This window comes from Ranitomeya variabilis, chromosome 4 (assembly GCF_051348905.1).
Source record: "Ranitomeya variabilis isolate aRanVar5 chromosome 4, aRanVar5.hap1, whole genome shotgun sequence".
NCBI classification, from domain to species: Eukaryota; Metazoa; Chordata; class Amphibia; order Anura; family Dendrobatidae; genus Ranitomeya; species Ranitomeya variabilis.
In genome coordinates this window covers 531,970,745-531,996,284 of record NC_135235.1, presented here as the reverse complement: position 1 = coordinate 531,996,284, position 25,540 = coordinate 531,970,745, and the positions used below count along the sequence as shown (strand labels likewise).

The 25,540-nt window shown below is 44.4% G+C and overlaps 2 protein-coding genes across 3 annotated transcripts in view; one reads left to right on the top strand and one right to left on the bottom strand.

The window, feature by feature from the left end:
* The window catches only part of THRA (thyroid hormone receptor alpha), a 162,820-nt gene extending 157,611 nt beyond the window's left edge, over positions 1-5,209 (bottom strand). For both annotated transcript variants that reach the window (XM_077252376.1, XM_077252379.1), the window contains exon 1: positions 4,944-5,209. The gene's annotated coding sequence lies outside the window, so the exon portion shown is untranslated. The remainder of the gene's footprint in view (positions 1-4,943) is intronic.
* A 2,695-nt stretch (positions 5,210-7,904) lies between these two features.
* The window catches only part of LOC143769120 (uncharacterized), a 70,677-nt gene continuing 53,041 nt past the window's right edge, over positions 7,905-25,540 (top strand). The window contains exon 1 of the mRNA XM_077257701.1: positions 7,905-7,997. The gene's annotated coding sequence lies outside the window, so the exon portion shown is untranslated. The remainder of the gene's footprint in view (positions 7,998-25,540) is intronic.

Here is a 25,540-nt window from a genome sequence, read left to right as displayed (position 1 = left end):
TCTACCAGGATTGAGCGGAACACTTTCTATTTTCCACACAGTGAGCCTTATAGTCCAATTTGGATTTACAGCTAGAGGTTATGTAGTAACTTAGGTAGAAAAAAAGACATAGGTCCATCAAGTTCAACCTTACTTGACCAGTTATACGTTCTCTATCACTAGAATCTTCATAACCCTAAGCCTCACAATAACATTTGTTGTGAGAAAAGCAAGCAGATCTTTTTAAATGCTGTTCTAGTGTCTGCCATTACTACCTCTTGTGGTCGACATTCCACAGCTCTAACTGTAAAGAACCCTTTCCTATTTAGCTGTCAGAATTGCCTTTCCTCCACACCTTATGAATGTCCCCTGATCCTTTGTAAGGTCTTTAGAAAGAATAAGTCATGTATCAATTCTTTTTATTGACCACACATATATTTTTATACATATAAATTAGGTCACCTCTGACATGTCTTTTTTTTCTAAGCTAAACAAGCCCAACTTTTCTAATCTCTCATTAGGAGAGATCTTCCATCTCTTTAATAATCTAGTTGCCACCACTGAACCAACTGTAGCTTTTCAATATTGTTTGTAAAATCTGGAGCCCAAAACTGAATCCCATATTCAATATGTGGCCTTTAAAGTGATTAATGGAGGGATAATAATACATTGGAATCGCAGGATTTTATTTCTTTTTAAACACCTTAAAATCTTGTTTGTTTTTGCAGCTGCTGCTTGACATTGAGTACTGCTGCTCAGCATAAATGGAACCGGAATACCCAAGTCCTTCTGTTCTGTAGTCCTGAGTGTACTTCCATCAAACATATGTGCAGCAAGATGAGTACTCTGGCTGTGGTGCATTACTTTACATTTATCAATTAAACCTAATCTGCCAAGTGTTTGCCCATGCAGACATCTTATAACTCTAAAATTAAAGGGTCCCCTTCGAATGACTGTTGATACAAGAGGAAGCAGTATGGGAGACATATAACAGTATGATAGGTACACATGCTGCATGGATGTGTAGTTAGGCACATTGCCTTTTTACATCTAACCACTTCCTTTTCAGTAAAGGCAAAAATCTAATAATCATAACACAAATATTTGATTATATATCCCCATTGAGATAATGGACCTTTCAAGAAAAGTAACAGACAGAATACTGCGTCTTATAGATATGGATGGCATTTTGTCACATGCACTCTGTCATAACACATTTGCACATAGGAAAAGTATTTTTGCAAGTTCTTCAAATATTTAACACCATGAAACTGATAAAATCATTGTATGCCATGCAATAATTCCTTATAATTATGATTTCTTACAGTGAAAGTGTCTTTTCTAGGGAATGATCTGTCTCAATTGGCCATTAGTAGATCAACATGTTGGTAGACATAAAGTATGGAGGGAAAAAACATATACAGTACACCTCATTATTATCCACTCTTTTACAAGCATCACTTTCCATTTACATTCTTAGGCCATGTTCAGACAGAGATTTTGTGAGGAGTTAAAAAAATTATGAATCTTTCATGTGGAAAGTTGTTCAGTAAACTCTTTATTTTTTAGGAGTTTTTGGAAGGAGTTTTTCTTTTAGCGAAGCGTTTACTGAATAAAGAGATTTGGTAGAGTTTTTTTCCTGAAGCGTTTTTTGTGTGTGTGTGTGTGTGTGTGTGTGTAGCCTTTTGATTGGACAGTGCTTAGTTGGAGCAGATTGCATCAGGAACCGTTTTTTTTTCCCATTGAGGATTTTTCAAAATCCCTCCAAGACACTCAAAAAAAACTCCTCAGTGAATTTCCTCTGGAAATTAATAAGAAGAGTTTTTAAAAGTTTTTGAAGAAAGTTTTTGAGAAGGATTTTGGAGTGAATCTGCGTCGAAATCCTCCTAGAGAAATTCTGTGTGAACATAGTCCAAGGTCAGGGTTCAGGTTCATAAATCATAACTGAGTGGCCAGGTGCAATATGTTACGTATAAAATATCTCTCTAGCCAGACTTTACATAAAACACTAAGGAATAAAGAACTCTGCCATTATGTTGCGGATGTTGAAAGCAAGAAAAAGTTTTTGAAAAAGAAAAATATATATATTGTTTAAACATCAACCTTTCTTACCCATTGTCATAAAAAGTGCATAAAGCCACAATTGTTTCCACTTTATATATATATATATATATATATATATATATATATATATATATATATATATATATATATAAATCATAACAATGATCACAGCCAGGTGACACATTAGTACATAAGGTTCTCACTGGGGTTGTGCTGTGCCATAGGGCAAAGTGTGAGTGTCTTTTTAAGCGTATATATATATATTAATATTTATTGAGCTTTTGCCCTATGATAATTGATACCAGTTAGTCCCTGTTCCGATGTTGTTTTCTTTTTCCATTTATTCATATTTATTTATTTTCAGTTTTAATTAAAACAAAAAAATAACATTTATTAAAACTGGAAATAAATAAACATGAATAAATGAAAAAGAAAACAACAACTGAACAGAGACTAGCTGGTATCAAATATCATAGGGCAAGATATGAACACAGCAGTGAAAATCTCCTACCTTGTATCCTTTTGGCTATGCCACGTTTGAGTTTCTTTTTTTATCTTAATTTCAGCAGTAAAAAAAAATGCTAAAAATAAATAAATAAATTGCACTATAAAATGTAGTGTGCTTTTCTGTGTCAATAAGCTGCACTTATAAGCGATGGGTGAGCACAGCATTGCACCAGGACAGGACGGCTACCACAAGAGACTGAATGCCTATAGGCATAGTATGGCCTGCAAGGCCGGCCGTACACACAGCCCACCATAGAGCCGTCAGCCTCGTCTCCTATAGGCCACCATAGAACTCTTAAAGTGTAAGGCTGCCGTCACACTAGCAGTATTTGGTCAGTATTTTACATCAGTATTTGTAAGCCAAAACCAAGGAGTGGGTGATAAATGCAGAAGTGGTGCATATGTTTCTATTATACTTTTCCTCTATTTGTTCCTCTACTGGTTTTGGCTTACACATACTGAGGTAAAATACTGACCAAATACTGCTAGTGTGACGGCAGCCCAAGAGAATCAGGGGTCCATTGAACTGTCAGCACGACGTACACGACACAATTGGCACCTTGGTAATATTACACAATATATTAGCAGTCATGGTTTTTAGACAGGAAAATCCCCAGGTTCCAGGCCGCAGGTCGGCACGCTCAGTCCTTCGGCAAGGCCGTCGGTGTCACATGCGCGCACAGTGTCCCAGCATTGTGAATATCACACTCCACAAGATATTGTTTCCGATTCAGCCTATCTTTCTGGGACTCTCTGAGACCTCGAGGCACTTTCTCCCTGCGCCAGAAACCTCCACACCCCCTTCTCTGAACATAACACAGAAATCAGGACAGCTGCCTGCATGACAGAGTGCCAACACCACTCCAAAAGCCACCTGCAGGACACCCTGACACGCGGGGCGACGATCCCTGTCACCGACCTGAGAGGCGACAAACAAAGAGAGCCAACGCCGCATGTATATATGCCCATCTATAGGTGCCTACGAGCACGTGAGAAGACGGCGGATCAACTCTGCAGCATAGACATGGCCACGAACAAAAAAAAATGCAAATGAGAAAATAAAAAAAAATTGATAAAAGTCGCCAGCAGAAAAAGTAATACGATACATCGATCACAGGACTTTGGTGGGATAAACGTACAATGTCCGGGGGCATAGTAGGGTTAAAATGGATGACATGGAGATGATATTGAAGGGTGTCACTGGGAGAAAGCAAGTCTGACACACGCAACTGAAAACCATGCGCTGGCATGGAGGCCTAAAGCTTGCATAATAGTAGTTAAAACAACATATGCCAATGCTAACCCGTTCTGACACATGGAAATGGGGGTATCCCGGAGGCAGGACCTGACTTTTCATCACAGATTGATAGCATGTATACACTTGATTTAACAGACAGACATTATCGAACACAACGCAAAGACGGAGGAGAAAAATCAGCATTTTCATATTCATTTAATCAGATTGTGTGATTTGCTATCTCCCTAGCATGAGATGCTCTGCGCCCTTTAAACAACATACACAAATATCAACGACTTCTATAGAAGTTGCTAAAACTATATGATGGTAGGAAGTGGAAAATGTACGAGCGATAAGGCAGATCAAGAAAATAAAATGCAATGCAGGAGGGTAGCCATCATAGAGTCTCTTCAGGTATAGGGGCAGAAGCCATCTCTGCAGCCAGCCATCCTATGGCTGCACACAAATAATGCACTAGACTGGAGTGCCTTATTGCAAGTCAAGGGGGAGAGGAGGACACGGCCTGTGCACTGTCAGCATTCACAGGGAGTTAACCACTTCTCCACCTCAGCGAGAGGCAGCCTTGAACAACCTTGCTAAGATATCACACAGTCAACACAGAGAGCGGCCTTGTCTGTGAATGTGTGCACACTATAGGAATACCGCCAGGCAGCAGACAAGCAGTTAACACTCAGCAAAACCCTTTTTGCACTCTAAGGAAATGCTCAGAGTGAAGAGCACCCTGCCTGGCACCCCAATAATAATCCCTCCATAAAAAATTGCACCAATTACATGTAAAAAGACAGGAATTGAGTGTACGTGGTAGGGGGGGACCCTATAACATATTGTATCAAGCTGCTTCCCCCCATAAAGTCAGTCTAGAAATATTTGGAAAGGGGGTGGGGATTGCTTATGATTAGGATTATAAAAACTGAGGGTGGGGGGAGAAGCTGCAAACCAAGACACCCCCTTCTCTTTCTAACACTGTGCTGGCCACCACCATGCCTCACGCCCCTTCTTGCAATATATACAGGCCTTATGCTCCAGCAGGAGAAGGGTTAACCAGGTAGGGCTGTGAAGACATGACCTTATTACAGTAAACAGCTATACAAGAGACCATGCAGACCCCCATGTGCAAGTCTACAGGACCACTCACCTCTCTGCAAAGAAAGCCTGGAGGACTTAGATCCCCCTCTTCTGTGGGACTGAGCGCAAGCCAAATTATATGGGTGCAAATAGTGATATCAGGAAGAGGGGTGCAGGGCTCCGGCTCCCCTAATTCTCCCCCTAGACAAGCCCAGGATCTTTGTTGGAAAGCAAGTGATAGTCTGCGAATCCCAGTATTATACGCTTAAGTTTCTTTTTAGAAGGGGTGGGGGATTTATTCCTGTCTGTGTCTCTCTTTCTTCTCTTCCCTCCGTGTGTCAGGAATACAGACAGAGAGGAAAGGGGAAAAAAATCTAGTTATACTCAGCTCCTCCCTCTCTATCTGTGTATCATATCCTTTAAATACAGTATGGCTGCTATGCAGCACCCCCTGGAGGACTTGCGGCCTACAGCACCTTCCTCCATTGAGTGCTTTGCCGTGGCTTTGTGAGGAGTGCTAGCTGAGTGCTCCAGATGTGATGTGCGGAGCTCATCTGCCAGACTCCAGCCTCTCCCCCTAACATCGGTGACCGCAGATACCTGAACCGTACATCTCCCCCCCCCTCCGCTCTACACCTAATATAACCAGACGAGTACTAGGGGGCAATGAAAAGTATTCACCCCCCTCCTTCACCCGTAGATGCGTCTTATTGTGTATCCCTGAATCACAGTGGACTAATTAGGAATTTTGCAACAGATCTCATCAAAGTGAGAACAAGTCTGTACAAAATGATCTCCACTCATTACACAGAACTAACGAATGATTAACCACATACATAAGAAAGCTGAAAAATTACTGAAGAAGTTAGTTGGATGGTCGTATACTAGTACAAAAAAGTATAATACAAAAAAAAGGGTAAACCGCTTTTGTGACCACACTACCCACCATCGGCGATGGTACTAGTACAGTCATCCTTAGGCCATGTTCACACCTGTTAGGAGGTTTTACCATAAGAGATAGAATTTTTACTAGTAGAAAAAGATCAGTATGCAGAGGTTATTTTCTGCTTATATGACATACACCTAAAGAGAAGCCCCCTTATAGTTAATCCATCATAGGTTGAATCCATTCATTGCAGGAGTTCAGTATCTGTAATGAAGCAGAAACACAAAATTCTATACACCAATGAGAACCTTGTCAAACCCAGGGTCATCACACTCCAGAATGACTCCACTTGTACGAGGGATACACTGCCCACCATCATAGTGCCGCATACATGGGCAGATAGGGATATGAGAGTTGTGGGGTATAGGGCAGATCTAGTGACCTCCCAAATCTAGGGTGGAGTAGAGAGAGATGGAAGAAACAGATACACACAAGAACATAGATTATGTGAAGAAAAGTATTGGTACACATGTCTTAATCACAAAATTCAGGTTTAATATACAGTCCCATGGCCACAAATGCATAAAATCCAGTCCCTCACCCTGCATTGTGGTCCTTTTTTAATTGGTCATCAACGGTGTAGCAAGTTAGATTGTGACATTTCGTCCCTTCTAAATATCCCACTTTTTTTTCATAAACTGTAATTTTTATTAAAGTTTTGACACAATTGACATAACGCAAAATTTTGAGAATTAAAAATAAAGTGTCAAAAACAGTAAAATAAAATAAACATATAAAAACTGAAAGACTGAAACAACCAACACGGAACTGAGGATGCTGTCAAAGTCATAAAGGGGGACAGTTCAAAAGTTCCCCGACATAAAATATCACAAAAAATCTTAAAAGTATAATATTGTTGAGACCCCTGGGTAAGTTTTGAAATAGGAAAAATTACTAGACTTTAAAATCAAGTAATTGACAAAAACCACAAAAAAAACACTGAAGACGGATGACTTAGACAAATTTGGAATGTTAAAGGAGTATGGAAGGAAGATCTATTAGTTTTGTTGGGCCTAGAAATAATCAAATATTTCACATTTTAAATGAATAATTATTGGAAAACAAAAGCATTTAGGGACCACACCAATTCAGCCGCGACGTGTAGACCATGTAATACAGAGCCGGGCCCCTGAGTGCTGAGGAGCATAGTACATACAAGTCACCAATGCTCTGCTGAATCCATAACTGCAGATTCCAAACCTCCTCTGGCATTAACATCAGCACAAAAACTGCGGGCAGGGAGATTTATCTCATGGGCTTCCACAGCCAAACAGCTGCATCCAGGTCTTCCATCACCAAGCGCAATGCCAAGCATCAGATTGATGTAAAGCCGACACCACTTGGGAGTGGAACATCTATAGAGTGATAAACCACCCTTGTATATCTGGCATTTGATGGACCAGTCTGAGTTTGGAGAATACCAAGAGAACGATACCTTCCTAACTGCATAGGATCAAGGTTTTTTTCTAAAGTTTGGTGGAGGAAGGATTATGCATACGGTTGTTTTTCAGAGGTTGAGCTAGGTCTTTTGGCTCCAATGGAGGGAATGCTTTAGTATACCAAGACTTTTTGGACAATTGTAGCTTCCAACTTCGTGGGAGCAGTTTGGGCAATGGTCTTTTCCAATCCAGCATGACTGTTCCCTAGTGCACAAAGCAAGTTCCATAGAAGCATGATTGGGTGATTTTGGTGTGGAGCAACTGTCCGGACCACACAAAGTCCTGACCTCAACCCCATTGAACTTCTGTGAGATGAACTAGATTAGACATTGTGTGCCAGAAGCTCTCTCCGACATCAGTGTCTGACCTCACAAATGCTGTTTTCAATAAACAGGCAAAAATTCACCCAGACAGCTCCAAAATCTTGTAGAAAGTCTTCCCAGAAGAGTAGAAGCTGTTATAGCTGCAAAGGATAGAGACAGTGGTTGCAATACACATGAAAGTCTGCACATTCCTGGAAGTTCTGTACTCTAGGAGGAAGCGACTTTTTATCTTAACCCCTGTGAATCTATGACAGATTTTCCACGTCACTTGGGCAAAGGCCATGTACCAATCACATTCTGCTTGATGATCCATCAGGTGCCAAAGTAATCCTACCATTGCAAATTGGAGCATGGCAAAATCATTTTAATGTCAGATTTGTAGCAAATTTCATCATATGAAATCAATGGAATTGGAGGTATAGTATGAGTTCTTACACTTGTACGGTTGCTTTATTATAGCTCTATATATGGCAGAATGGGTTAAAAGGATTGTTCAGGTTTAGCACGAAAGTCTGCACTCACTCTATGTGACTTCAGACTTGTGAATCTTCATCTGTCAGGATTCCCTGGTGTCGGCGGCAAAACTGGGTGGTTATGTTGTAATAGTATGCAGGTACTGAGTGTGTCACCACGGAGCAGACAGACCAACAGTTGAGGGGTTTATTAACAGGAATCAGGTTTTCCTTGCAGGGAGGAAGCAGTAGAATATAACTAACAATAAAACAGTGCAAAAATATGGGAGTTAAACAGTGTAACAGAAGTAAGCAAATTTCTTGAGATAAAAAGACTTATCAGTCTGATGAGGACTTGCTTGAAGGGTCGTCTTCTCCAACGTAGGTGCCGAGAAACAGTGGCACTTGTCGTCCCTCTGTTGTCCGTGGGCTGAGTAGTCTCTAGGAACCCGTTGCCTGGGGTTTCGGGAGTTAATGTGATATACACTGGCTCTGAGTCTTTAGCTTTTACAGCACAGCCTATCCCGGGAAAATGATGGGCAGTCTATTATTAAGTCTCTCACCAGGAATCAAGGGTTCTGCACTGATACCGTGGATACCAGGGGTCACAGTCTCTGCACTGATTCCGTGGGTACCAGAGGGTCACAGTCTCTGCATGGGCCAATGTCTCTGCACGGGTCTCAAGGCGCCCCTCTCCAGTCACAGCAGAGTCCGCTTTCATGTACTAACAAGATGCAGTCCTTCTGGGCAATCTCCCTGTATTTGTCCTCTGACTGAGAGCTCTCTCTCTCTCAGAGCGCAGCTGCGCCCTGCTCTGAGCGCTGCTCATGCTGCTCTGACCCTTGCGCACACGCCTTTCCCGCTCTCTGCCCAGCTTCCTTACTGTCCCAGTCTCTAAGTCTGCCCCCTGGGGAACCTGTAGCATAGCTCAATGGTTCCAGGCACAGAGCCGAGAAGGTAACCGCCCCCGGACTCTTCTTGTGCTTCACCTCCTTACATTGTGACCACAAGTAAGCGATTAACATACTTCCAGGCGCATTCCGACTAGACATGCGCGGTTTCACTCAACTCGTTTGTGTTCAGTGAGGCCACGAACGACTAGTGCCAAACCTAGACAACCCCTTTAAGTCTTACTAAAAGCATATCTTGCTTTAGCTAAAAAGTCTATATAATAGTTATTCAAGACTACTGCAATTATTACCGTACTATGCTAACAGTTAGAGCAACTGACTCAAACATGCTAAGACCACCATGGCCAGCAATCACCACCAAGGCCAGTGTCAGAAAATAAATAAAATTTTGTAATACAGTATACCTAGGCAACTTTCACAGCACATTTTAACTCCTGGCATTTTTTAAAAAATTTTTTTGTTTTTTTCCCTTCATTTCTTCCAAAAGCCATAATTTTTTTATTATTCCATCGGCATAGCTGTCACAGGCTTACCACAACAAAGAGGGGCCAGAAGACAGCAGTGTCTGATTGCTCCTACTCCTGCGCTGAAAAGAAGAACATCACTAGAGAGAGTACAAAGGAGGGCAACAAAGTTAATAAAGGGGATGGGAGAACTACAATACCCAGATAGATTAGCGAAATTAGGATTATTTAGTCTAGAAAAAAGACGACTGAGGGGCGATCTAATAACCATGTATAAGTATATAAGGGGACAATACAAATATCTCGCTGAGGATCTGTTTATACCAAGGAAGGTGACGGGCACAAGGGGGCATTCTTTGCGTCTGGAGGAGAGAAGGTTTTTCCACCAACATAGAAGAGGATTCTTTACTGTTAGGGCAGTGAGAATCTGGAATTGCTTGCCTGAGGAGGTGGTGATGGCGAACTCAGTCGAGGGGTTCAAGAGAGGCCTGGATGTCTTCCTGGAGCAGAACAATATTGTATCATACAATTATTAGGTTCTGTAGAAGGACGTAGATCTGGGGATTTATTATGATGGAATATAGGCTGAACTGGATGGACAAATGTCTTTTTTCGGCCTTACTAACTATGTTACTATGTTACTATGTTACCTTCTATTTAAATGGTGTTTATTTGTTTTGGCAGAACAGGTTGGGAGTTCTGGGATTCTGAGCTCTCAGCTGAGCTTGGTTAGCCAATCTTATCTCCTATATAATCTGGGTCCTGATTGAAACACATTGTCAGAGCTAGCTTATGCTGCATGGCTTGGAGGAGAGGTTTTTGGTGCTTATTATGAGAAGGAGTTTGGAGGAGTTATCTGTGACTGTTGCTTGGGTTTTTAAGTGTGATAATTCCCTTTCCTCCTCTTATTTTTTTCCCTCATCCTCCACTCCCCAATGCATTCCTCTGTTACATGTGCGTGAATATTTGTATGCCTGGTATTTTCAGTTACCTCTTGTTCCTGTTGCCTTGTTTGTCTGGTTGGTGTACTGCAGTACATGGCAGCTCCCCTCTTCCCTGGGTTGGGGAAGGGAACACACGGAGGGCTGATTCAGGAGATAAGGCAAGGGTGGCGGCTCTGGCATCTTCACCTTCAGAAGTATCCCGGGAATAGGGCAAGCTACTGCACCCCCTAGTGTTAGGGACATGGAAGGAGCAGCTGGTCACGGGTCACCTGACAGCTGAGTTGTGACAATAGCTGTAAGAGGTATTTGCCTTTTGTGAGACACGTTGTAGTTTTAAATGACACCAATCAATTTACCATACTATGTACAAAATAATGTTAAAAAAAATTCAAGTGTGGTGAAATGGTGAAAAATATGCAATTATACCATTATTTTTGGCTTTGGTTATCATTGAAGTTTTTATTTTTATTTTGAGGGTGAACAAAAATTCAGAAGTTTGTAAAAATTTAACTTTGCAAATTTCTGTAACATTTTTACTCAATAGAGCTGTGTGTGCGGGTGGGTGGCTGTGTTTTTTTTGTAAGCTGACATTTTCATTGATATCATTTAGGGATAAATAGGATATTTTGATTGCTTTTACTGTATTTTTGGGGAGGTGTGATCAAAGAAAACATGCTTAATTTTATATTTTGATAGATCTAACTTTTACGGATGCAGATGCAGCGCCCCAGAGTCCTGGTCGTTGCAGTATTGTCGCTCTGCCACAAGGGGGAGTGATGGTACGTCTGATGGCACTAAAAGAGTTCACCTGACCAGGTATCACAGTCACACACTACACTTCACACTCCGGCCACCAGGGGGAGCAAAAGGTTCTATGTATTAGGCCACTCCTCACACTCTGGTAAAACTGGGGGTCGGATAGGAAGTTAGAGAGAAGCTGACTGGGTTTTGCCCAGGTAACATCTAGTGAGAGAGAGCGTTGCTTGGGAAGACTCAGGGAGGTCCCTGTCAGGGGTGGGATCCTGGCAGTGGCCTAGCACGAGACAGATCGTTACGGAGCCGTGCCTGCACCTCATTGCGGCGGCATCCTAAGAAAGGACACGAAGCGAAGTATATTGTGGAGAAGTGAGAAACGAGATCACAGCACAAAGGAGATAGAACCAGGAGGAGTCTGCCCCAAGATCGGCAACATCCTTCTGAGGCGCGTAGCCGGCGGCCGGAACGCCGAGGAAGTAATAGACTCTACGCATTACTTTGAACTACGGCCGGGCAGTTAACTCTAGGTTGGCTGTCTCACCTTTACACCTAATGAAGACAACGGAGGCGATTGTGGGAGAGGGGCGTCTCTAGGGTCCCTATAAAATAACTCCAGGCCTAGCCCGTCATACGGGTCCTCCTATCCATATCATCTGGGGGACGGAGAGAGAGAACAGAAACATACACGACAGTTGTGAGGACTATCCCGTGGTGCTCAGCAGGGAAGTACTACAACACCCAGGCGCTAGTAGGTAGGCACTGATTTCCACCTGCAAAGGAAACTCTGGATGTGCCTTCGGACCGGCCGGTCTCAGCCAGCCCTGTTAGCAGTGCTCTGGATTGTGGATGCCGAAGCCTTCAGTAAGGAGGTAAAGAGACTGCAACCCTGTGTCCTCGTCATTTACTGCGACCTACACCATCACCATCTACTCATCAAGGGAAGCCCTGGGGACATACTTCACCTGTGGGAAGTTACACCATCTAGCTGCCATTCCATCACCTCAGCGGACCCCTAGCAGCGTCGGTCACCCTGACCGAATACCACAGGTGGTGTCACGAACACTTGACAAACTCTCACCTACACCTTTAATTGGGCGCCCCTTAGCAGAGCCACGGACCGGGTCGGGCCACCGTGACACCCCTAGAACCGAGACCGAGGGACCCGGTACCGAGTACCCCGCTTCTCTGCGTTTGGGGGCCGCTCCACAGAGATACCAAATATGTCTAGTTTTTTTCATCTCTTCATTTATAGTGCGGGGAAAATAGGGGTGATTTTATATAATTTTTTTCTTTAGTTGTCAGTTTCCTCATTGGGCTTGAACATGAGATCGCTGAATCACTTGAACTATGTACTACAATACAGTACAATGGTATTGAAGCATATAGTATAAATCCTGGTCTCCTATGAAGCTCAGACTATAGTTGAGCTTCGGAGGCACAAGATGGCAGCGATGAGATCTTCAGAAGATTTTCAGCTGTCATAGTTACCCATTGCTTTGCAGCAGAGGCGTAGCTAGGGTTTCAACTTAGGGGGGGCGAAACATCTGAGTGGGCCCCTAACCAGCTAACCCGGATTACAGCTACAGTTGCGCACTCTAATTGAAAATATAGTGGAACCTCAGAATATGACCCTACTGTTATTGAAAATAAATCTATATACAAAAACGAACATTGACTTTAAAGCCATATTGTGACCATATGCAACTTTGATGTTCACAATACTGCCCACTTAACATTTAATAATGTCCCCTAAGTTCCCCCATGTACTGCTCCATTATACACAGTATGGTGAGCTTAAAGCTTCCCTATACACAGTATGATGATTCTATAACTCCCCTTTACACAGTATGATGTTCCCACTGCTCCCCTATAGATAGTATGAGCCCATTACTCCCCTATACACAGCATAATGCTGACAGAACTCTACTATAGAAAGCATAATGCCCCCCAGAGCTCCTCTACATACAGTGTAATGGGCCAACAGCTCCCATATGCACAATATGCCTTCACAGTTCCCTATACACAGTATGATGGGCCTGCAGCTCCCGTCAAACAGTATGATGTCCCTCACAGTTCCCCTGTACACAGTATGATGGGCCCGCAGCTCCCTTATACACAGTATGATGGGCCCACAGCTCCTTTATACAAAGTATGATGGGCCCACAGCTCCCTTATACACAGTATGATGGGCCCGCAGCTCCCTTATACACAGTATGATTGGCCCGCAGCTCCCTTATATACAGTATGATGGGCCCGCAGCTCCCTTATACACAGTATGATGGGCCCGCAGCTCCCTTATACACAGTATGATGGGCCCGCAGCTCCCTTATATACAGTATGATGGGCCCGCAGCTCCCTTATACACAGTATGATGGACTCACAGCTCCCTTATACACAGTATGATGGGCCCGCAGCTCCCTTATACACAGTATGATGGGCCCACAGCTCCTTTATACACAGTATGATTGGCCCGCAGCTCCCTTATATACAGTATGATGGGCCCGCAGCTCCCTTATACACAGTATGATGGACTCACAGCTCCCTTATACACAGTATGATGGACTGGCAGCTCCCTTATACACAGTATGATGGGCCTGCAGCTCCCTTATACACAGTATGATTGGCCTGCAGCTCCCATATACACAGTATGATGGGCCCGCAGCTCCCTTATACACAGTATGATGGGCCAGCAGCTCCCTTATACACAGTATGATGGGGCCACAGCTCCGTTATACACAGTATGATGGCCCCGCAGCTCCCTTATACACAGTATGATGGGGCCACAGCTCCGTTATACACAGTATGATTGGCCCGCAGCTCCCTTATATGTACACAGTATGATGGGCCCGCAGTTCCCTATACACAGTATGATGGGCCCGCAGCTCCCTTATACACAGTATGATTGGCCCACAGCTCCCTTATATGTACACAGTATGATGGGCCCGCAGTTCCCTATACACAGTATGATGGGCCCGCAGCTCCCTTATACACAGTATGATTGGCCCACAGCTCCCATATACACAGTATGATGGACTCACAGCTCCCTGTCATGATTTGGATGCCCCGGTCATTTACTCATCCTCCGGCGTATTCACTATTTTGTGGCACTGCTGCAGTCCCACAGCTCAAACTTGTGAGCGCAGCTTCTGACTGGCCAGAAGTTAGAAGCTATGTCACAAGCGCTCAATGTAGCACTATGAGGCTATGTGCACTTGTTGCGGATTTGTGCGGATTTCCTGTGTTTTTGTGCAGATTTCACCTGTGTTTTACTACCTGCAGAATCCTATACAGGAGTAGGTGTAAAACGCTGCGGAATCCGCAAAAAGAATTGACATGCTGCGGAAAATACAACACAGCGTTTCCGCGCAGTATTTTCCGCACCATGTGCACTGCTGATTTGGTTTTCCATAGGTTTACATGGTACTGTACACCAGATGGAAAACTGATGCGAATCTGCAGCGGCCAGTCCGCACCGTGTGCACATAGCCTGAGAGTGAGAAAGAGGCCAGAACGAGGCTCCCATAGACTCACACTGATTAGTGACCTCTGCGCTGCTCCACGAAACACTGGAGCCTCGGACAGGTCACAAACTGCAGGAGACGGAGCCAAGCGGAGAATAAAACAGATGAAAACGCCAGAAGGTGAGTATCAGACAGAGGGCAGGGGACGCGGATTTTCAGCACCGCTCCAGCAATGAAATAAAAAAAAATGCTGGAGTGGTGCTGTAAATGTGATGCAGCTCTTGGTTACTGTATGCGGGCTCCTTATACTAATACTCATAAAAGACCCAGGTGGTACGTATCAAAAGCCCCCTACCCCCCCCCCCCCTCCATCTCCAGCCTCCCCAGACAGCAAATATTACATGATGGAGTACATATAATATCATAACAAAACATTGTTATGACAATGTGCCCTGTCTCCCCTCCCCCACAATACCCCCATGGTCTCACATTCACCTCACAGTGACATACCTGAATTTAATAAAGCTAATAAGTTCCATCCCCACTTACTGATAAAGTTTGCACTGCAGGCAGGACCAGGAAGTGTCTAGATGAAATGCAAGGTGTGGGCACTAGGACCCAGCGTGCCTGAGCCAATCCCAGCGTGCACAGAGTGAAGAAAACTGCAGCCAGGAAAAAGCTTCATGAAGAGGTCAGACGGGCGAAACCATTCACTGCAGGGGGGAGACTGCAGCCGCCACTGTGCTAGTCAGCGTGCAGAGTCTCCGTCAGACGGGAGCAGACATTATACTGCTCTGCTCCTATGCGGTGTTCTGCCTCCTCACAGAAGTAGCCCTGGCTCCCGGTGGGCCCCTTCATGTGACAGGGCCCGGGGCGATGGCCCTCTCTGCCCCCCAGTAGCTACGCTACTGCTTTGCAGGAAAGAGGGGGTAATGGTAGCCTGTAGGGTTGAGCGAAACGGGTCGGCCATTTTCAGAAGTCGCCGACTTTTGGCAAAGTCGGGTTTCATGAAACCCGACCCGACCCCTGTGTGGGGTCGGCCATGAGGTCGGCGATCTTCTGAATCTGGTATCGGAATTCCGATACCGAGTTCCGATGTTTGCGATATCGGAAATCGGTATCGGAATCCACATTTAAGTGTAAAATAAAGAATTAAAATAAAAAATATTGATATACTCACCTCTCCAGAGGCCCCTGGACATCGCCGCTGCTAACCGGCAGCCTTCTTTGCTTAAAATGAGCGCGTTTACGGCCTTCCATGACGTCACGGCTTCTGATTGGTCGCGTGCCGCTCATGTGACCGCCACGCGACCAATCACAAGCCGTGACGTAATTCTCAGGTCCTAAATTCCTCATTCTAGGAATTTAGGACCTGAGAATTACGTCACGGCTTGTGATTGGTCGCGTGAGCGGTCACATGGGCGGCCGCGATCAATCACAAGCCGTGATGTCATCTAAGGCCCTTCATTCTTAAGAAGGAAGGCTGCCGGAAAGAAGCAGGGCGCGTCCGAGGGTGAGTATATACCTAATAGGAATATACTCACCCTCGGCTTCTTTCCGGCAGCCTTCCTTCCTAAGAATGAGCGCATTCAGGGCCTTAGATGACGTCACGGCTTGTGATTGGTCGCGTGGCGGTCACATGAGCGGCACGCGACGAATCAGAAGCCGTGACGTCATGGAAGGACCTGAACGCGCTCATTTTAAGCAAAGAAGGCTGCCGGTTACCAGCGGTGATGTCCAGGGGCCTCCGGACGGGTGAGTATATCAATATTTTTTATTTTAATTCTTTATTTTACACATTAATATGGATCCCAGGGCCTGAAGGAGAGTTTCCTCTCCTTCAGACCCTGGGAACCATAGTACCCCATTGCACTGCATTGGGTTTCGTGTTTCGGCCGACCCCGACCCCGACTTTTTTATAGGATCGGCCGATTTCGCTCGACCCGACTTTTGAGAAAGTCGGGTTTCGTGAAACCCGACCCGATCCTATAAAAATAAAAGTCGCTCAACCCTAGTAGCCAGTGCGTTCTCACACTAGCTGTTACATACTGCTGCCAGAGATTGATCCTGTGCTGAATGCTTTTGTTAATTGCTTGTACATATTGCATTACTACTAATAATCCCGTACATCACAAGGACTACATAAACATATGAATAATTAAGGCAGATAGCCTACTAATAATGCACCAAGGGTATACAAATGCTTGAATGGAATCTATCAGCAAAATTTCAAGCCCCAAACCATTTATATGCACATGTAGCTTAAAGGGAATCTGTCACCCCAAAAATTGTATATGAGCTGCGGCCACCGGTATCAGGGGCTTATCTACAGCATTCTGTAATGCTGTAGATAAGCCCCCGATTTAACCTGAAAGGTAAGAAAAACAGGTTATATTATACTCACCCAGGGGCGGTCCGATCCGATGGGCGTCACGGTCAGGGTCCGGCGCCTCCCATCTTCATACAATGACGTCCTCTTCCTGTCTTTCTGCTGCGGCTCCGGCGTGCTTTGTCTGACCTGTTGAGGGCAGAGCAAAGTACTGCAGTGCGCAGGCGCCGGGAAAGGTCAGAAAGGCCCAGCGCCTGCGCACTGCAGTACTTTGCTCTGCGCTCAACAGGGCAGACAAAGCACGTCGGAGCCGCAGCGTGAAGACAAGAAGAGGACATCATCATATGAAGATAGGAGGCGCCGGACCCAGACCCGAAACGAACTGGGACCGCCCCTGGGTGAGTATAATATAACTTGTTTTTCTTACCTTTCAGGTTACATCAGGGACTTATCTACAGCATAACAGAATGCTGTAGATAAGCTGGTGGCCGCAGCTCATATATGATTTTTGGGGTGACAGATTCCCTTTAAAGACAACTCCACCAATACCTTTAAATGGTCAATCCGTTCCTCCGTTACTGAGGAGACTGACAGCTTCTCTGCTGTGTGACTTAAGGCAAAGAAGCTGTCAGTCAAGCAGGAGGAGGCAGCGCTGGGCGAGAATAGAGCTAGAGTGACAGAGGTTTCACATCTACAGCCTCATTTGCATATCTGTTCAAACACTTGATTTCTCAGTGACACAGGAACGGACTGAACATATATTGCTGGATTTGTCTTTGAAAGAGGTACTTGCACATATAAATAGTTTGGAGATTAAATTATACTGACCGATTCTCTTTAAAATTGACATCGCATGTACAGTACACGTACACAAAAAATGTATGAGACACAGATTACCAAAAATAACACATACCCATGTTGTACTTTCCCGCTGGAATAAAGTCAGTTCAGGCATGTATTTTGAACAAAAAAAACAAATACAGAAACATAATGATTAACCCCTTCACGCCGCAGCCCTTTTTCGTTTTTGTGTTTGTTTTTTGCTCACCTTCTTCCCAGAGCCATAACTTTTTTATTTTTCCATCAATATAGCCATGTGAGGCCTTGTTTTTTTGCAAGACATGTTGAACTGTTGAACGACAGCATTGGTTTTACCATATCGTGTACTTGAAAATGGGAAAAAACTCCAAGTGTGGTGAAATTGCAAAAAAAGTGCAGTTCCACAAATTTTTTTTACATTTTTTTTTTAACCATGTTTTCCAAGTTATTACGAGTTTGTGGATACCAGAAAAGTGTTAGGTTGTTTTTCTATTTAAATGGTGGAAAAAAAAGTCCTAAGTTTGTTAAAAAATTAATTAAAAAAATGCGTCATTTTCTGAGACCTGCAGTGTCTCCATTTTTCGTGATCTGGGTCTGGGTGAGGGCTTGTGTTTTGCGTGCCGAGCTGACATTTTTAATTATACCATTTTGATGTGGATACGATCTTTTAATCGCATTTTAATGCAATGTTGCGGTGACTAAAAAAAAGTATTTATGGCAGTTTGACTTTTTTTTCGGTATGCAAACCCCGGGTTGACATGTGACACGGGCACCGATAGGCAGGATTAGTGACGCACTTCCAGCACGATCACATTAAATGCCGCTGTCAGAGATTTTGCTTTCAAAAAGTCAAACGGTGCTCCCTCCCTTCTGACCCCTGTCATACGCCCAAACAATGACTTTCCCCCACATATGGGTTATCGGGGAACTCTGGAGAAATTGCACAACAAATTTTGTTGTCCATTTCTCCTGATACCCTTGTGAAAATAAAAAAAAGGTTGGGTCTAAGGCTACGGTCACACTATCAGTATGTGGTCAGTATTTTACATCAGTATTTGTAAGCCAAAACCAGGAGTGGAACAAACAGAGGGAAAAGCTATAATAGAAACACGTCACCAAGTCTGTATTTTTGACCCACTCCTGGTTTTGGCTAACAAATACTGATGTGAAATACGGACCAAATACGGTGCAGCACGGGCAGCACGGTGGCTCAGTGGATAGCACTGCAGCCTTGCAGCGCTGGGGTCCTGGGTTCAAACCCCACCAAGGACAACATCTGCAAAGAGTTTGCATGTTCTCTCCGTGATTGTGTGGGTTTCCTCTGGGCACTCCGGTTTCCTCCCACATTCCAAAGCAGGGCCGGCTCCAGGTTTTCATGGGTCCTGGGCGAAAGAGTCCCAGTTGGCCCCTTTAACACATACCACAATTCATAATGTACAGATGCGGCAGAGAAATATAGGTATAGTACAATGCCAAAGATTTCACTTACTTCTTACATTACATGAGTGATATCTATTGTGCATTCTACATTAGCTCAGAAACCGGACAGTATAGTCCTCTATACAGAATAATAAGCCCCATATATTGCTCCAAACAGAATAATGAGCCCCATATATTGCCCCATACAGTATAATGGCTCCATACAGTATAATTGGCACCACATAGTCCTCTATACAGAATAATGAGCCCCATATATTGCTCCAAACAGAATAATGAGCCCAATATTATGCTCCATACAGAATAATGAGCCTCATATAATGCTCCATACAGTATAATGGGCACCACAGAGTACTCCATACAGAATGAGCCGCATATATTGCTCCATATGGAATTTACCCCATATAATGTTCCATACATTATAGTGAGCCACATATAATTCTCCATACAGTATATGATGGGCCCCATCTATTGCTCCATATATAATGGGCCTCATATAATGCTCCATACAGTATATGAATGGCCCCATACAGTATACTGAGTCCCATATATTGCTCCATACAGAATGGGCCCCATATGATGCTCCATACAGAATGGGCTCCATATAATACTCCTTACAGAATGGGTCCCATATAATGCTCCAAAAATAATTGGCCCCATAAGATGCTCCATGTATAATGGGCCCCATATAATGCTCCATATATAATTGGCCATATAAAATACTCCATATATAATTAGTCCCATAAGATGCTTCATATATTATTGGCCCCATATACTGCTCCATGTCATTGGCTCCATATACTGCTCCATATTGAATTGGCCACATAAGATGCTCCATATTAAATTGGCCCTTTATAATGCTCCCTATATTATTGGCCTCATAAGATACTCCATATAGAATTAGTGTCAGGACTCTGAACATTTTTTACCTTTTGTGCATTACTGCCCTTTTCCGAGATGGCGTCTTTGGTCTCATGTGCACTGTGTCTTCCTGCTATAAAACTCCACCCCAGCCTTCAGTCAGTGCTAGATTATTTTGCCTTGCATCCACCTCCTGATCTCTGATTACTCCCTGGCTATATACCTGCTCCTGTGAACCTGTGTGGTGATCCTGCTACTCTGCTCTGAGTTCCTGCTGCATACACAAGTTTCCAGTAATCCTCCTTCATCTGCTGCTCGTGTTTACTTTTACCTGCATTTGCTGGACATGTAAGCTGCTGCTGCTTTGCATTAACCTGAGACTATTAACCAGGCCTGCACCTGTTTAAATCACCATGTGATAATATAGACTTTACCACTTATAAAACTGTGTCCTGTAGTTGTCTTGTTCCATGCAAAGAGTCTCCTGAGTTACCCCCTATAATTATTACAATTAACCCCATATAATGCTCCATATATGGGCCCCTTCTGATGGTCCCCATATATTAAAAAAAAAATGAAATACTCACCTCTCGTTGCTTGACGCTGCTCTGCTCTGGACTCCTCAGCGTCGGCGTCTTCCTGCTCTCTGTGCTGCGACTGCTCAGGCAGAGGGCGCGCACTGGTGATGTCATTGCGCCCTCTGACCTGAATGTCACAGTCAGAGGATGGAAGACGCTGCAGCGCTAGAACCGGGAGAGGTAAGTATCGTAAGTGTCGGGGCCCAGAGCAGGCGGGGGGTCCACTCGCGGGGGCCGGCACTATAGCGCGCCAGTGTCCCCGACGGCGAGTCGGCCCCCTGCCTGCTCAGGTCCCCGGCACTTGCCCGGGTGCGGACGCCGGCCCTGTTCCAAAGACATACTGATAGGGAATTTAGATTGTGAGCCCCATTGGAGACAGCGATGATAATGTCTGTAAAGCGCTGCGGAATATGTTAGCGCTATATAAAGATTATTATTATTGTGACCGTAGCCTAAAGTAAATTTTTTGTAAAATGTTAATTTTTCCTTCCACGTTGCTTTAGTTCTCGTAAAGCACCTGAAGGGTTAATAAACTTCTTAAATGTGTTTTTTGAGCACCTTGAGGGGTGCAGTTTTTAGAATGGTGTCACTTTTGGGCATTTTCTGTCATATTGACCCACCAAACTCACTTCAAATGAGAGGTGGTCCCTAAAAGAAATGGTTTTATAAATCTCTGGTCAACTTTTAACCCTTATAACTTCCTAACAAAAAAATGATGATTCCAAAATCGTGCTGATGTAAAGTAGACATGTGGGAAATGTTATTTATTAACTATTTTGTGTGACACGACTCTCTGATTTAAGGGCACAAAAATTAAAATTTTGAAAATTTCCCAAATTTTTGCCAAATTTCCGTTTTTTTCATAAATAAACGGAAGTCACATCAAATAAATTTTACCACTAACAAGAAGTACAATATGTCACGAAAAAAAATTCTCAGAATCAGTGGGATCCCTTGAAGCATTCCAGAGCTGTGACCTCAAAAAGTGACAGTGGTCAGAATTGTAAAAATTGGCTTGGTCATTAAGGACAAAATTGGCTCTGTCACTAAGGGGTTATTCATTATGTTTCTGTCTTTGCTTTTTTTTCTGTTTAGTGGCCAAGTGTGACAGTGCGCTTACACGCTTCATTTGTAAGCAGGTTGCGAGTTGAAGTGACAGACAGAAGGCAGAGCAAGGGTTAACAAATATAACAGTTTTAATTTAACAGGGGGTTATCTCCTCACAGGGAGGTGCAGGGTTAAATGGGGAGAATAACAGTCCAATTGTAAAGGATATGCAGAATTAAGGAATAATTAATCAGATAACGGCAGTTCTTGTGAATCACTTAATGTGGCAGTAGTTCCTCAGACTATGAATTCTGCTGGGAAGACAATAGCGCCAACAACGGCTGGCGCGGTGCTTGTACAAGAAGGTTCAGCTGGTAAAGGTGGTCCTTCTTCTGGCGGCAGCGGTCGGTGTCAGGTACCTTCCGCTGAGCCCCTAGTCCATGAACATATGCGGCCGGAGCAAACAAGGCTCCAGCACAATCAGGGTCTCCCGTGGGCAGGAAGGTATAATAATAATAAATAATAATAATAATTTTATTTATATAGCGCCAACATATTCCGCAGCGCTTTACAACTTATAGAGGGGACTTGTACAGACAATAGACATTACAGCATAACAGAAATCACAGTTCAAAACAGATACCAGGAGGAATGAGGGCCCTGCTCGCAAGCTTACAAACTATGAGGAAAAGGGGAGACACGAGAGGTGGATGGTAACAATTGCTTTAGTTATTTGGACCAGCCATAGTGTAAGGCTCGGGTGTTCATGTAAAGCTGCATGAACCAGTTAACTGCCTAAGTATGTAGCAGTACAGACACAGAGGCTATTGACTGCATAAAGTGTATGAGAACATGATGCGAGGAACCTGATTATGTTTTTTTTTTTTTTTTATTTTAATTAGGCCACACAGGGATAGTTAGGTTAATGCGTTGAGGCGGTAGGCCAGTCTGAACAAATACGTTTTTAGGGCACGCTTAAAACTGTGGGGATTGGGGATTAATCGTATTAACCTAGGTAGTGCATTCCAAAGAATCGGCGCAGCACGTGTAAAGTCTTGGAGACGGGAGTGGGAGGTTCTGATTATTGAGGATGCTAACCTGAGGTCATTAGCGGAGCGGAGGGCACGGGTAGGGTGGTAGACTGAGACCAGAGAGGAGATGTAGGCTGGTGCTGAGCCATGGAGTGCTTTGTGGATGAGGGTAGTAGTTTTGTACTGGATTCTGGAGTGGATGGGTAGCCAGTGTAATGACTGGCACAAGGTAGAGGCATCGGTGTAACGGTTGGTGAGGAATATGATCCTGGCTGCAGCATTCAGGACAGATTGGTGCGGGGAGAGTTTGGTAAGAGGGAGGCCGATTAGTAGAGAGTTACAATAGTCCAGACGAGAATGAATAAGTGAGACAGTAAGAGTTTTTGCAGAGTCGAAAGTAAGAAACGGGCGAATTCTAGAAATATTTTTGAGATGCAGATAAGAAGAGTGAGCCAGTGATCGGATGTGGGGGGTGAATGAAAGCTCGGAATCAAGGATGACACCAAGGCAGCGGGCATGTTGCCTGGGAGTAATGGTGGAACCGCACACGGAGATGGCAATGTCAGGCAAAGGTAGGTTAGTAGAGGGAGAGAACACGAGGAGTTCAGTTTTTGACAGGTTCAGTTTCAGATAGAGGGAGGACATGATGTTAGAGACAGCGGTAAGACAATCACTGGTGTTTTCTAAGAAGGTCGGCGTGAAAGCAGGAGAAGAGGTGTATAATTGGGTGTCGTCAGCATAGAGATGGTACTGGAAACCAAATCTACTGATTGTTTGTCCAATAGGGGCAGTATACAAAGAGAAGAGGAGGGGGCCTAGGACTGATCCTTGAGGAACCCCAACAGTAAGGGGAAGGGGAGAGGAGGAGGAACCAGAAAAACACAGTGAAGGATCGGTCAGAGAGATAGGAGGAGAACCAAGAGAGAACGGTGAGCATAGTGAGGAGGAGCTGATGATCCACAGTGTCGAATGCTGTGGAAAGATCCAAGAGAATTAGCATGGAGTAGTGACCATTAGATTTAGCTGTTAGTAGGTCATTAGAGACTTTAGTGAGGGCAGTTTCAGTAGAGTGTAAAGAGCGGAAGCCAGATTGAAGAGGGTCGAGAAGAGAGTTATCTGAGAGATAGCGGGTAAGACGGGAGTGGACCAGGCGTTCCAGGAGTTTAGAGATGAAGGGAAGATTAGAGACAGGTCTATAATTAGCGGCACAGTTTTGGTCGAGGGAGGGTTTTTTAAGTAATGGATGTATGATGGCATGCTTAAATGAGGAGGGAAAAATACCGGAAGTGAGGGAAAGGTTGAATATTTTTGTTATGTGAGAGGTGACAGCCGGGGAAAGGGACTGGAGGAGATGTGACGGAATGGGGTCACTGGTGCAAGTGGTCGGGCGAGAAGATGCAAGGAGCCTGCTTACTTCTTCTTCTGTAACTGGTTCAAAGTCAGAGAGTGAACTAGATGCAGTGGGGGACGGAGGACAGTGCCTGGTATGAAGAGATTGGGAGATGATTTCCTGTTGAATGTGGTCAATTTTTTCTTTGAAGTAATTGGCCAGATCGTCAGCGCGGAGATCTGTGGTTGGGGCCTGCTCTCTTGGGTTGAGTAGGGACTGGAAAGTGTCGAAGAGACGTTTAGGGTTATTGGACAGTGAGGTGATGAGGGTATTGAAATAGGTTTGTTTGGAGAGGTGAAGGGCAGAGTTGTATGTTTTTAGCATGAACTTATAATGGATGAAATCTTCGGGTAGATTAGATTTTCTCCACAGACGTTCGGCGCACCTGGAGCACTGCTGCAGGATACGTGTTTGCAGCGTGTGCCACGGTTGTCGCTGTCTGTGTCGAGTTGCTCTATGTATAGGAGGAGCAGCTTCATCCAGGGCACTTTGCAGGGTTTCATTGTAATGCTTCAGAGCAGAATCAGGACATGAGATAGAGGAGATTGGGGCCAATGAAGACTGCAAGTTCTTCATAAGTTTCTGGGTGTTAATGGCCTGTATGTTTCTATAAGTGTGGAAAGTGGGGGTGACCTGAGCGGGATGGCAGTTCTTGATAGAGAATGAAAGAAGGTTGTGGTCAGAGAGCGGGAGAGGGGAGTTTGTGAAATCATCCACTGAGCAAAGCTGGGAGAAGACCAAGTCAAGGGAGTTTCCATCTTCATGGGTTGGAGAGTTAGTATGCTGCGAGAGGCCGAAAGAGGAGGTTAGAGATAAAAGGTGAGAAGCAGATGGGGAGAGGGGAGAAGCAATGGGGATGTTGAAATCACCCATGATAAGGGTGTGGGTGTTACAGGAGAGAAAGTGTGGAAGCCAGGTGGCAAAATGATCCAGGAACTGATGAGAGGGGCCAGGAGGACGATACACCACCGCCACTCGCATGGAGAAGGGGACGTAGAGTCTAACAGCATGGACCTCAAAGGAAGGGAATACAAGTGAGGGTACTTGGGGGATAACTTGGAAGGTACATTTGGGTGAAAGGAGCAGACCAACGCCTCCACCTGCTCTGTTGTCTGATCTTGGGGTATGAGAAAAGTGTAGTCCACCATATGAGAGAGCAGCAGCAGCAGTGGTGTCTGACTGCTGGATCCAGGTTTCAGTAAGAGCCAGGAGATTAAGAGAATTAGAAAGGAAGAAGTCATGAATGAAGGAGAGTTTATTACACACAGAGCGAGAATTCCAAAGAGCACAATTGAAAGAGACAGAAGGCATGCATGGAACATTAATAAGGTTAGAGGGGTTTCTGGGTGTAGCAGTTGGGAGGTTTGACTGGCTATAACATGGGGGGCCGGGGTTTGGAGAGATGTCTCCAGCGACTAGGAGAAGGAGGATAGAAAGAGTGAGCAGATGGTTAAGTGATTTGTGAGAGCGTCTCTTGTG